Below are 13,541 nucleotides of genomic sequence, written 5' to 3' on the forward strand. Positions count from 1 at the left end.
AACATCAAAACCACAGAACAGAATTCATATTGAAAAGGAAAGCTTGGGAACCAAAAAAATCACATATGAAAAGGAAAATTATACAATACTCCGGGGACCAGGTGTAGCAAACTATACGATACCCCAAATGAAACATGTACTTGAATGTATTAAAAGGAAACTAGCTGCTCCTTTAAAAAGAATTAGGAAAATGCTAAAGCTACTATACAAATTATCAGATCAACAACTTAATAACTTTCTTAATTTATTTGTTGTGTTCTGTTTAAAATACGACAACCCAGTTTGTAAGAACTATGTATTTTGTTTTGGGATCATGACAATCTAAATTTTACAAAGCAGAGGAGACAAAAAAAAACACACACACACACACAAGTACAACAGCATTCCAGAGGTATTTAAGAACAACAACAGAGAAGCTGAATAGACCCAGTAGAGTCACACCATCATAGAACAATTTTTTCACACAAAAATAAATAAATAAATAAATCACAAACAGAGAGAGAGTTTTTCCTTTACCTTTTTAGCAGAGACACTGGAATCGTTGATGGGTATTTAGAACTTGCTGTTTGCAGAGACACTGGCTTTGCAATCTCTGAAATCGTCAACAACAAAATTGTTGCTTTTCTTTCAAAGAAAAGAAGAATTATTGTTTGAAAATTGTTCTGTGATGTTTTGAAAAAACAAAGTAGTAGTGACGAGGAGGAGAAGAAGAGAGACTGTTCCCTTTTATTAAATCTTCAACGTGGAAACTACGTAACCCTCTCATGTTAAATCTATATTCTGATACTTTTAAATTATAATTGCTTTTTTGGAACCATGGTAAATTAATATTTTAACGTATAAAAATATTAGGTCGATGCTATGTCCACAATATTTTTACAACAAATTATAAGTGGTTAGTTGTTATTAGTTCAAATTTAAACTTAATATTAAGATTACTTTTTTGCCCCAACAATAATAACCAATAACTATCTACCACTTAAAATTTATTGTAAAAATATTATTAAAATGTTATGGACATATCATTTTTCAAAATCTTAACTTATAAAAGTGCAGTAAGTGATGCACTTCTTTTTCTTTTCTTTTTTTTACTTAGAAGAAGCTATTAGTCCAAATAGCCACTAAATTAGTAATTTTTTCTTCACTCAAAAAGAGAATATAGAAATTTTTTTAGATAAAAACATTTTATTTCTTCTTATCAACTTTTCTTCTATTGATTTATCACTTCTTTGAATATAGTTATTTAATTATGTTTATTTTAACTTCTTCTTTTGGTAACTTTAAATTTCTAAGTTGATTATAACCTTTAAAAAGAATTGGAATTCCTAATTTCAATAGGGTTTTAAATTTGGTATCAAATGGGACTCTACTAAAATATGTTCTTTAAAAAAAATTATTCTAAATATAATAAAATTTGGGCATAAAAGCCCGTGGTGGTTGCACCCAGTGGTTATATTAAACTCCACAATTTATTTTTCATAGAAGCCACAGCGGCGTTAAATTGTAATAATTATTAAAAAAAAAAAAAAAAAAAAAAAAAAAAAAAAAAAAAACTCAAAAAAGAAACATAGCAATTTTTAGATTAAAAAAAATTTATTTCTTTTTATCAACTTTTCTTCTATTTCTTTATCATTTCTTTGGATAAAATTGTGTTAATTTTAACTACTTCTTTTGATAACTTTGAATTTCCATGTTGATTTTAACATTTTTGTGTCTGTTTGGAACAATTTATTTAGCTGAAATTGAAAACTTTTTGCTAAAAATATAAATAAATAAATAAAAAAAGTTAAGTAATACAGTGGGATTCATAAATAGCAACAAAAATAAACTAAAAATGAAGATGAGTTGAAAAATTCAGCTCATCCCAAACGTACACTTAGAGAGGAAAAAAAATCCATCATATTTCCTAATTGCCATCATTTACGTTTACTTTCTCTCTTTATTATTATTATTTTTTTAACATTACATTCATGTCAATATATATGTGTGTGTGTAGTTTCATTCTATGTATATGACTTTTTTTTTTTTTTTTTTTTTAGAGAAGTGTTACGTTCACAATTGTAAGGACTTCATTTGTACCGATCCCAATTTGGATTATTGGGTTCGAACGTTAAAGGCTCAAACAATAAATTTATAGAGAGTGGGCTGAAATGCTAGGTTTTGGTCACCAAACAGTGGTTAGTCATAGTGTTCACGGTAAAATCGTGCTTGCCCAAAAAGATTTTCTCCTTGGCACGGCCAGGGAGGCTCTAGTTCTTCGCCACCCCCCCCCCCCCCCGCCCCCAATTTGGCGCCTGAGTTCTTACATTATATAGTCTCTCTCAATTGATCCTAACTTTTCATCTGTTCATCAAGCAGGTAACTACTCGAGTGCCTGTCCCATCAGCCGTCTCCTCCCACTTTTTGTTAGTTGCAATAACCGAAACCACAATGTTCAGGGGTCTTTTCCCATCAATATGGTTAAGATGTTTGTTGGCGCATTCAATGCAGAGGTGACGTCTTTTCCTTGAACCACTCCCACACTGTAACCCCGTGCGAGTCTCACTCTACTCGCCTTTTCTTTTGGGAGCATTTCGGAGGCTGCCTTTGATGACATGTCGTCCATCCCTTTTGGCTTGCATCTCTAGGAGATTTGGACCTTCGCTACTTGTCCTCGACAACTACCCTCCTCGGCACGGGCCTTGGGCCCTAATGGAAAATGGGCCGGGACCTCAAATTCTCTAGCCCCACAGGTGGTAAATTATTATTGGTTCAAATTTGAACCTAAATCTGAAATTATTTTTTTGTTCATCAATAATAATCTGTAACAATCTGTCACTTAGGATTTATTAAAAAAGTGATTAAAATGTTGTGGATATAGCATTTTTTTTTTTTATGAGATGACAACATACACATTAATTAGAATTCTTAATTTCAATATGGTGTAAATTATATATTAAATGGGACTCTACCAATATACTTCCTTAAAAGAAAAAAAGTTCATTCTAACCTAATAAATGTTAAGCTTAAAATTGTGGTTGAACCAAATAGTAATAATCTTTTAAAAAGACACAAAATTATAATTGTTCTTATCAACTTTTTTTTTTAATATATCTCTATCAATTTTTTTAGATTATAAAAAAAAAAAAAAAAAAAAAAAACCTTAGTTCTTATTATCTTTTGTTTTTCCCTTCACTCTTTGCTAACATTTCACATCTATTAGACTTCCCTCTCTCAATTCCTTCTCCATAACTGAGTTTATGTGTTGTTTATATTTCTTTCATTTTTATGCTTCAATTATAATTGTTCCTCGTTTACTTTACTTTATATTTGATCTTTCATTATATCTGGGTTGGTTTGATCTTTCCAGATAATTAAGCAGTCTCCTTTATTCTTTCAATCTCTTTTTTCTTTATGTGACAAATTTCATAGCTTTAATATTTGACTTTTTTTGGGGTAATTCATGAGGCTAGATTTGCTAAAAATGTAAATGATGTACACAAATGGCTAGAGGATGTTCCCCCAATAATTTAAAGTTTTACACCCATGTTCTTGAAATAACATTTTTTTTATATTCAATTTTCTTATTATTTGTAAGGCATTGATTTTATGGCATGGGTTTTTTTGATAAAGTCTATGGTAGCTATTTTTTTTCTTGGTATGTCACTATGATTATTAACATGTATTTTAAGGTTTTAAACAGTAAATTTATTCCATGAATATAAATAATAGGTTAATAATAAAAAACTTAAAATATCATTTCTAAATATGATAGATTGTTTACAAACTTATACTATAATTAAATACTAATCAAGAAAAAAATCTGAACTTTTCTCTTTTATACAATAAAGGTTGTGTAGGGGTGAATTCAATTATGGGCGAGGTCCAAAGGCTTGAAAGCTCATACTAGAAAGGACGAGTTAGGCCTATCCCTATGGATCATAAAGGGAAGTGTCCCCCCGGACGATTCCCAAGGAGTTCAGGATATGCCACCAACATTGAAACTCTCATTTGAGATGATAAACACAAATGATCTTGGAGAATACAAATGAGTGATCTCAGGGAACCAATTCCTCAGAAAATTGCCTAAGGGGATATGGATCATAGAGATTGTCGTCTTCGCATTAATGAGAGGTTCTCTATCTAATCTCTTCTACATTAAATACATATAGGACAACCTGAACCGTATAGACACCTCCCAAAAGTCCTGTTCTAGGATAAGAACGATGGGGAAACCAATAAAAGAAGGGAAAATATCCCAAAAAGATCCAGCTAGGGGCAGGTCAGCTAGAGGGATAAGGGAAGGAAAAATACCTATAAAAGAGGAGGAAATGGCAACAAAGAGGGGGACAAAAAGGATCAGAAAAAATACTAGAGAAGAGAGAAAAAAGTAGGAGATGTGATATTCCTTTTTCTTTAAATCTAAGCAACAGGGGAAAAGAGTGATTATTTTTGCTTGTAATATTAATGCAATCTTGCTTCCATTAATTAGTTGTTTGAGCTTCCCATTGTGAAATTTTCACCTTGTTCTATTGATAAGTAAACTGTGCTAATCAGTCACCCAGGAAATAATTTGTCCTAAAGATTTAATTTCTTATTGAGAGTTTCTGACCCCACAAAGGTAATACTTTAATTTCTTTACTTATACTAAGAATTTCTTCACTCAGATCTAGAAGGGTGTAGAGTCACCTTTTACATCATGATTTTCAGGGATTGAAAGTTTTATTTTCTCCAAGAACTATCCCTTGTAATTCAAGGTTTTGTTATGGAATAATGAAAATCACATTTTGGAATCACAGTTTGATAGTTACTAATCTTTTTCTTTTATATTCATTTTGCTCATCATTTATTTTATTGATACTCATAAATATTTAATTTTGTAAACAGTATACGAAATCCACTGAAAAACGTCAAACTCAAGAGGAAATTCAGTTTTCAATGCAATTCAAACATACACTAAGACAATTCTATACCAATTACCAAATGTTGATTATCAATTTTTCCCCCTCAAGGGATTAAACTGGTCGGTGTAATCAACAGAGCGCTCCTAACCATTTCATACGTTCAGGGAAATTTTTCTCTTGAAAGCGAGAGACTTGTTTGGAGAAAAAGGTATGAGAGAGTTTGTGTTTTTTTCTCTGGCTTTAGGCATGTTTTTTTTTTTTTTTCAAATCGATAGCAAAAGAAATTTTTAAAACCATTTCATACGTTCAGGGTTATCCAACCCATTGGCGAAGTCATGGTCTTGCTGGGCCTGAAGTTCTATGCAGTTTCCGAACAATATTGGCAATTTTTTCCAACAAGAAGACTAATTTTGGATCCGATATGCGAATCGGATGAGTGCAGCCTAGGGATTTTCTTACCATTCAATAACACAACTTTCAATCTAGAAATCAAAATTTTCACAACTTTAATCCTTTTTTATATATATTTATATATATTGAGGCTTACCTCTCGTCTTCCTCCCCATCACTTTCATACTCAGACTCCTCTCGTTCACTGTCAGAGAAATCCACTGGGCGTCGAGAAGATTTAGCAGTTGGCAGAGATGACTTGCGAGGGATGTCTTTTGGTCCCTGTGACTAGAACACCAAAAGCAAAACTGTCTTAGCAGACAAAATAAATAATCACCTTTTCTTTGGGTGGGGGGAATCACTTAAGAGATCAAGTCATGAGACCTTTTTAGCATTTAGAATGCGTTTCTCAGCTCGAGCTTCAACTTCCAAATCTTCCTCAAAGCGGCGGCGAGAACGTCTTGAATCATAATAATCTGTCTCATCATCCTAAAAATTGGTGGACAATTAGGAGAATTGGTTCAGCCTTGGACAGACATATATAGAAAAATACTCCAGAATACTACAGGAAGATGAAGACTATAGGCTTTTCCATGCCTAAAACAATGTTTGTGGTCTCCAAGGTGAAAAGTACCAGTCAAATAATAAAATTCCATAGATGAAGGGGGAAAATGCAAGTGTTTTAACTTTTTCATCTATTTCCCATTCATTGTAAGAGTAAGAGATGACCTCATCAAGAGCATCCTCCAAGAACCCAGGAGAAAGTTGGCGCCTCCTGTCTACAGATAGGGTATATTTCCGGTTCACTTTTTCCCTCTTCCGATTAAGTACATTAGCTCTGATGTTTTAACTTTCAGCCTACAAGCCATTACAAAAATGGACAAATGAAATACATGATTCTCAATGTAAAGCACACACCACTACTTAATGCAATTAAGTTGTAATTACCTTTTCTTTTTCCTCTTTTTCCCTCTCAGGATCAATGTCAGTGATGCAGTTCTTAACCTTATAAACCTTTTTATGCCTTGAGTCAACAAGAGCAGTCAGCAGTCTATGAGAATTTGATGACAAAGATGACGCATAAACCTCATCTTTTTTAAAATCCTCCCTGAAAGCAAGGCATTAGGATTCAAGAAATCAGGCAATTCAAAACAGGACATGGAGAGAGCTGTGAACGGTTTAAATGAAAAGTAAAAAATAAGTGATGACCCTACAAGAAATCACATACAAGGTCTTATATTACAATGGCCAAGCTTGGTGGGCAAGATTCAGGGTTCAGAACTTGAACCCATAAACAACAGCATCTATTCAGTATTTGGTATGCACATATAGCATGATCTTGTTCTAAATGGCTAAACTCTATTCCTGCTGATATACAGTTGACCCTAAATTACCACATTCTCGTCCTGCATGTACACTGCATTTAATTCTCTAAAAGAACATGAGAGGGCTTCTATAAAATCAACTTCATCATTTCTGCCCCCCTAGCATCTAATTGACAGGAACCCTAGTCCCTGGAATAAAATTTAAGTCCTATAATAGTAAAACCAGCCTAGAGGGGACATATTGCCAATAAACCCTAGCCCAAATGGGACTTTCTCCTCCAACAAGAATGGATAGAGGGTAAGGTCATGGATCTAAAACCCAGTGGTTTTGTGCATAAACTACCAATCGGGGAAAAAAACACTAAACCTCTTTTAGCACCCAAGGAAGAAAAAACCTATAAAAGAAAATAGCAATAAATTTCCAATATGGGAGGAGGACATAAATCTAAGGCAAGGACATGAACATCAAGGATATGCCTCTAAACCCTAACACAGTGGCAGTCCCATGTCAACTTTTAAATAACAAATGCCTCTAAACCCTAATACCAAATACTCTGGTTATCTATTATCAAGGGCTTCTAAGCTTTTTTCCATTTATATTGACCAACACACGCACACACACGTATATGTGTGGCTGTTTGTGTATACATATTACATTATTGTAAGAATCTAGATTCAACTTCCATGTGACGTGATATACTCATGTTCTTACAAGTATCTAGAAAAGAGGGGGAGAGGTAGAATGAACTTGAAAATTCGTTACAAATTTTGGTTATATTAATGGGTCAAGGGATGCTATAGCAGGAAGGAATAATCAAATCAATTATCCTGGAGAGATAATCACAAAATATGAGTTTCTGACTCTGAAAACATGCAACAAAGAAGGTGTGGAAGGTAAAAGAAAATTGATGCATCTTAGTAGGCTATGTATTTAAGGTTCTCTCAGACACATTTGACAGCTTGATACATGACGAAGGATAAAATTAGGAAGTTTGTATATCAGATTTTATTGGGCTTAGGGTAGAAAAATTCATAGAACCAGGGTTTAAAATTTTAGAAGAATGAAGGTGGAAGCTAAGGGAACAACACACCAGACTTCTCAGGCAGCAATAAAAGATTTTGCTTTCAAGGATGTTTAGACAAATGATATGCAACATCAAAGGTTGGAAAATTTAGGGTACTCAAGATTTTAAGGTTTCTAGAGGCAGCAACTTGACCTTTATTCCATGGCTGGATCACTAAATTTGTTAAGGAAGTGGGAAAAAAGGGGTAGAAATGATTAAAGATGTTATATTCTTGGATCACACAAGATACCAATTAAATAAAAAACTATTAGACATATCAAACAGATATAAATTCACCTTTCCGTGTCTATGAAAAAGATGTGATTGATCATGTTGTCCATCTTGCACGGATATGTCAAGAACTTCATTCCCAATTAATAACTGCAAACTGCCGTCTGACCATCTCACAGCACATCGTGTACTGTTCACGGACCCACAAATTTCACTTTTCAGCAACTTTTTCATTAAAAATGGGTCCCACGATACTATTCACACATTTAAAAATTATTTCGCTACAGTGTTTTTCAGTTTTCAGTTTCAGTTTTCAGTTTTCAGCTGTATCCAAACGCACCCTAAATTAAATCTGAGAAAAATGTTGAACAGTCAAGTGCAAAATGAGCTCTTACAGTAATGTGGGACCAATTTCAAAACTTAAGGCTAAAGGGAAGATAAAAATGGGAAATAATTACCAAGAACAAAAAGTTCATAGGTTAAAGGAGTGAATTGGGCATGCCCAGCAGTCGTTGCTAACTCATTAGCCGCGAGTATAGTCTCATTGGTCTTGTGGGTGTTCTTCTCAGGATTCATCTTTTTTGCTTCTTAGCACCTATAAAGACTGTAAAATATAAAAATCACTATTAAAAACCTTTGTTGCCATAACATCAAAGCCACAAGGAACAGAATTCATATAGAAAAAAAGAAAGCTTCGCAACCAAAAAAGTCGCATATTAAACGGAAAATTATACAATACCCAAATGAAACATGCAATACACACACACGTACACATAGCAAAAAATTGAATGTATTTAGCTATACAAATTATCAAACCAACATAATAAATAACTTTCCTAATTGCTTTTCTGTGTTCTGTTTCAAATATGACATCCCAGTTTGTAAGAACTATGTATTTTGTTTTGGGACCATGACAATCTGAATTGTACGTACTAAGTTAAATGTATTGTCTACTTTTCATCCTTAACAAAAACAAATTGCAGCATATTTTTTCACAACAACTTCACATTAGAACCGAATTCGAGGAGACAAAAAAAAACACACACACACACAAAAGTACAACAGCTTTCCAGAGGCATTAAGAAACAACAACAAAGAAGCTAAAAAGACCCATCAGAGTTACACAATCATAGAACAAATTTTCAACAAAAAAAAAAAAAGAGAGAGAGTTTTTCTTTGCCTTTTTAGCAGAGAGATACTGAAATTCGTTGATGGGTATTTAGAACTTGCTCTTTGCGAAGAAGATTTTTCGCTATTCTGGTTTTGCAATCTCCGAAATCTGTCAAGCAACAAAATTGTTTGTTTTTGTTTCAAAGAAACGAAAGAAATTTTTTTTGAAAATTTTTGTGTGTGATGTTTTTTTTGTTGTAAGAAACAGGAGGTAATGTGCAAAATAGCTGTGCAAAAGAATTGTATATAGTTAATTAGACAACGTTTGAAACAATAAAGGAAATTAGCATCTCGAGTTTTAGAAACTCGAGATCCATATTAGAACTCGAGTCCAAAAGACTCGCTTTGCGAGGGTGAAAATGCCACATAGATCTCGAGTCTTTAAGACTCAAGTTTTATGCAAAAACAATTTCACCTATAGTGGCGTTTTTAAGCCTTACAGTGACGTTTTAAAGCCCTATAGCGCCGTTTTCCTGCAAAAAAAAATTTATAAGTACAGGTTTAGGGAGTCCTATAGTGGCGTTTTTAAGCCCTATAGTGACGTTTTATAACCCTATAGCGGCGTTTTTATTCAATTTATGGAAATCGAGTCTTTAAAACTCGATTTTTAGCTTGATTTTTTCATACTTTAAACTAATCCATTTACAAATCGAGACTTAAAAACTCGATTTTTATCTTGGAACTCGAGTTTTAGACACTCGAGATGCTAGTTTTTAACACTGTTTTGAAACGTGACAACTAACTAAAATTTTTAATATTTATTGTTATTTAGAAAAAAAATTCTAAGAAACAGAGTAGGAGTCCCTTATGTTAAGAGAAGAGAGTCATCTAGAACTAGAAGGTCGTGGAAGCGATGCTAGGTGGCGCTAGAAACTACCAGATTGTGCTACGTAAACTGCCTCGCCCATCTTTTCTTGTCTCCCTCTTTTTCTATACTATATTATTTAAGGGGATTTCCTTTTGGATTCCTCATTTTTTAATTCAAAAATGCCCCTACACCTCTTATATTTAAGTAGAGAAAAAAAATAAAGGACAATTTGGTAAAAATGCAACTCTAACTCCCACTAAAATATTGCCTAAAAAATAGGACCACTTTCTTATTAATTTTCAAATTAATTTATTCACTTATAAATTAGATTTTCAAAATAAAAATTATATATATAAAATAAAAAAACACAATTTTTTTTCCTACAAAATAGGACCACTAACAAAAAACAAAAAAAAAAGACTATTAGACGCAGCGTTTTAGCTTCTGGTTGATTGTAAATTTTGACTTTTGAGTGTTTCATTACCCCTTCCTACAAACCATTATTATTTAAGGGGCTTCTCTTATTTGGATTCCTCATTTTTTAATTCAAAAATGTCCCTACACCCCTTATGTTTAAGTTGAGACAAAACTAAAGGACAATTTGGTACAAATGCAACTCTAACTTCCACTAAAACACTGCCTAAAAAATAGGACCTGTAAGGACTCAATTTGTAACGATCACAAACTGGTGTTGGGTTCGCACGTTAAAAGCCCAAACAATAAAATTTGTAGAGCGTGGGCTGAAAGGCTAGGTCTTGGTCACCGGACTATGGTTAGTCTAGGTATTCATGGTGGACGTACAGAGGTGAACTAAGTGTATCCATGGACCTTGTCCATTGAGCTTAATGTTCTTATTCTTTCTCTTACTTTCTGGGTACCATGGTTCCAGCCCATGTTTGGCGCATAAGCACTTACATTATATAGCCCTTCTCAGTTGATCCTGACCTCCCATCTGTTGATCAGGCAGGTAACTACTTGAGTACCTATCCCATCAACCGTCTCCCCATACTTTCTGTTAGTTGCAATAACCGAAGCTATACTGTTCAGGAGTCTTTTCCCATCAATGTGGCTAGGACGTTTGTTGGCGCATTCAATGCGGAGGTGATGTCTTCTCTTTGAACCACTCCCACACTGTACCCCGTGCGAGTCCCATTCTACTTGCCTTTTCTTCTGGGAACGCTTTGGAGGCTGCCTTTTATGACATGTCGTTATTCCCTTTTAGGCCTTAGGATGCCGAGGATAGGGTCATCCTCGGCTGCATCTCTAGGCTATTTGGTCTTTCACTACTTGTTCTCGGCAACTACTCTCCTCGGCGCGAATCCTGGGCCCTAATGGAAAGTGGGCCGGGATACAAATTCTCTGGCCCTACAATAGTCCCTCAAAATCCTGCTATCCGGATCCTCGGACGCAGAGGAGGGTTTTGATGACATCAGGCCTCTGTCAAAGCCTGTCAATCCTTGTCACCTATCAGTTCCAGAGACTTTTCGTCTGCCCAAGACACGTTCTTAGAGCCTTGAAAGGTGAAACGTGTTTTCATTAAATGCAGGCGGCTCTGTGCTTCCCACGTTCAACGGCGCGATGGTGATCTAACGGTGGAGATTTCCTTACCTTTATGGGCGGGAAAATTCGTGCAGTTACTTTCGATGTGAGGTATAAATAATTTTTGGAACTGATTTGTCTCTTCACTTTTGCACTTAAGAGTTCTAGCGCATATATCCTGGGTTCAGCCAAACTTTCATCCAAATTCAAGTCTATCTCCAGCATAAAAAGCCTATCCGAGGAACCTTTCCTCTTTTCTGTAAGTTCTCTGCCTTCACTAACTCGTGTTTTTTCTTTTCTAGGTTTATTTTTCTCTTGTTCCTCTCCTTCTCTCGTCACCCCTTAAATCTGTTTAGTAGCTCCTTGAGATGGTTAAACTGAAAAAGTTGGTGGAGACCGAAGAGGCGATGGAAAAGTTCATCGCCGACTATAGGATTCCCCCCAACGTAAGTTTGAGGCACTGCAAGGTGGGGGAGTGGCATCTTATGAGAAGGACGGGCGAGGTGGTAATTCCCCTTCTCGCCTTTGTAGAGGGGGGTATGAGAATTCCCATAGGGCCGGTAATGAGGAGTTACCTTAGGCATTTCCGATTGGCTCCCACCCAGTGCGCTGCCAATATGTTTAGGATTCTGGGTTGTGTGGATGCCTTAAACGAAAAAATGGGGCTAAGACTAACCCATCATAACGTAAATTGGTACTACAATCTCCAAAATTTGAAAGGCAAATCCTACTACATGAAGACGAGAGACGATAGGGTTCGACTAATCCAGTGCCTCCCCAAGTCCAACAAAGGGTTGGACAAGGACTTTCTTATCGTATTTGGGGATGGCATGATGGCCTTCCTTGCCCAATGGTGGAGGGAAAACCAGGTTGGGCATAGAGAGTAGGAGGGTGCCACTCCTTTGCGCCGTCTTAATTTGGTGTGGATCGGTTATTAACCATGTACGTGCCTCTCTCTTTTTTTGCAGACCCACACGCCTTTCACCGACACTTTCATCTGGTCAACCGAATGGATTTGGAGACTGTTCTTCAAGCGGCAGTTTTTGTAAATGACGAGGATGGTCAAATCAGAGCCGCTCACAAAATCTTAGGGTACGATCCCATCCAGAAGTCATTTACCAACCCAAAGCACGTGATTAGCACTAACAATCCTCGGCTTATGAAAATCACTGTAGTCGAGAATGGGTTTTTGATATCTAAAGGATCTCCTGTCCCGGAGGGCATTCCCTTAGCGGGCTCTTCCCCGTCTCACAAAGCAGTGGAGGACAAAGGTGATTTGGGTCTGTCCGAGGAGGGATTTGGGGCATTTGACCAAAACGACCCATCCGAGGATCCTTCTGGTGACCTGGGTGACTCAGACTTGTCCGAAGCAGAACTGTTGTCAGTGGGAACATCCTCTCGAGCCGAGATGGGTCTTAAGAGAAAGCCCCTCGACTAGCTTATTCGACCTCATTGAGGGTCAGTCGAGGAAGGGTACACAGGGAAAGCCGCAGTCCAGTGTTCCAACTCCCCCACCCTAGCCCCAGCCTGTCTAAACTAGGTCTTCCTTTTCCAAGTCGCAGCCACAATCTCCCCGCCCCAAACTTCCTGCTCCTCCTCAATCAACTTTGCCTCCTCGGCCTGAGCCCGCCGACCCGAAGAGAAAGAGAAGTCCCAAAGGTAAGGAACCCATGGATGGGGGGAAGTCCCAATCCTCTCAGGAGGGGGACGAAGCCCCGCAAACTCAAAAGCTCGGGCATCAAGGACAGGGGAAAGAGATCGATGCCCCATCCGTGCCGAATGCTTGGCTCCCTGCCCCAATGCTCCACGGGGAGCCATTGTTGGAAGGTGCATCCATGAGGAACCTTGGAAACGGCGAAGGCGGTTATGTAGCCGACGCGCTAGAGAGGGCCCTACTGCTTCCCACTGATATGGAAGAGTTGAAGAATATGAGGATGCAAGAGGTTGCCCTCAGCATGAAGAGGTACCTAGGTATGGTAAGGCTTCTAAAACCTATAACTCCGTCGATTTTTGCTCCTAGATTCTTGTTCATAATGTGTTTGTTTCAATTGGCAGGCTATCCAGGCTACTTATAGGATGGAGGAAGAAGTTAAGGAGCAAAGTAAGACCGTCAAGCTTGAGCACAATAAAC

General features: G+C 36.5%; 1 pseudogene; it reads right to left on the minus strand.

Annotated features, from left to right (window-relative positions):
- Nucleotides 1–5,426: 5,426 nt before the first annotated feature.
- LOC126704129 (protein LEO1 homolog) lies at nt 5,427–6,672 on the minus strand (annotated as a pseudogene).
- Nucleotides 6,673–13,541: the final 6,869 nt, after the last annotated feature.

This window comes from Quercus robur, chromosome 10 (genome assembly GCF_932294415.1).
Source record: "Quercus robur chromosome 10, dhQueRobu3.1, whole genome shotgun sequence".
In the NCBI taxonomy this organism is placed as follows: Eukaryota; Viridiplantae; Streptophyta; class Magnoliopsida; order Fagales; family Fagaceae; genus Quercus; species Quercus robur.